The 1,037-nt window shown below is 41.9% G+C and overlaps 1 non-coding gene across 1 annotated transcript; it reads right to left on the bottom strand.

The window, feature by feature from the left end:
* Positions 1–537: 537 nt before the first annotated feature.
* On the bottom strand, positions 538–641 carry LOC120363847 (small nucleolar RNA U13). Its single transcript, XR_005579278.1, has one exon. It is a non-coding gene; the product is annotated as a small nucleolar RNA U13 (small nucleolar RNA).
* Positions 642–1,037: the final 396 nt, after the last annotated feature.

Raw genomic sequence — 1,037 nt, 5'->3', positions numbered from 1 at the left:
ATGTCCTGTTTACAAAATTACGTTCTGGTGTACATTAAGTTTTGAATTTATTCCATTGATGTATTTTGAAAAGAATGAGTCCATCATTTAGAGAACTAGGGTGGGTGAGAAAACGGAAGTATTTTTGTTGTTGTTTATTTGTTTATTTGCTTTGTATTCCCTTTGCTGACATGTTAAAGAAAAAGTATTTGGAGACGTGAATGTGCAAGAAATGTCATACATCGATTTTTCTGCAATTCATATCTGTGTCTAACTCCCATCTCAAGTTATAAGCCTCATCCATTTTCAGATTCTTTCAGATGCTAAACTTAAAAAACGTATTTGTAGGCTTATTGCTCTTCCCAACCCATCCCTGTTTCTTCTCTTTTCTCACATTGTTTTTGTTCCGGTTATGGTAATAACCTTGTAGCAGATCTCTAGGCCTGCCTCCTCCAACTTCTGCATACACACCAGCATTCGGTTTCTAACACACACTTTTACTCATGTTTTCTTTTTCCTCTTCATGTTTTTCCTTTTTTTTTTTTTTTCTTTCTTTCACATCCGATGGGTACTGTACGGATGTGGTAACAGGGTCTGAGGGAGACATGCGTCACACATGTGCATGGAAACCCAGTCATCACATTCACCAACCCCAAAAGAATCACTTCCTCATGTGAGTCACTTTCTTAACCTTTTTAAGGATAGCTCTTTGTTCTCAGAAGGAGGTCCAGCTTCGCTCATGGATTACACAGTCTTGACCATCTCTCAACATGTGAGCTCCCAGCGGCCTCTGCCCCATCACCCTTGCCTCTCTAACTGCTGCTGCTGCTTCCTGGAACATCATCTCCTACCCCTGCATCCCATCAGTCACGTCTTACTCCAGCCCAAACCCCTCCATTTCCGGGCACGTGGCGCATCTCACACCCCTGCTCCACACTCAGCCAGCATGGGTCAGATACCTGTCTTCTCACTCACTCAGCACCTGTTGGTGTTCCTGACATGTCAACCATTTTTGATTTATGTTTTCCTGATTCTCAAGAAATGTTTGTTGAGTGGAT

Source organism: Saimiri boliviensis, chromosome 3 (genome assembly GCF_048565385.1).
Source record: "Saimiri boliviensis isolate mSaiBol1 chromosome 3, mSaiBol1.pri, whole genome shotgun sequence".
In the NCBI taxonomy this organism is placed as follows: domain Eukaryota; kingdom Metazoa; phylum Chordata; class Mammalia; order Primates; family Cebidae; genus Saimiri; species Saimiri boliviensis.
The sequence above is the reverse complement of the archived record's forward strand: the minus strand, read 5'-3'. Positions and strand labels throughout refer to the sequence as shown.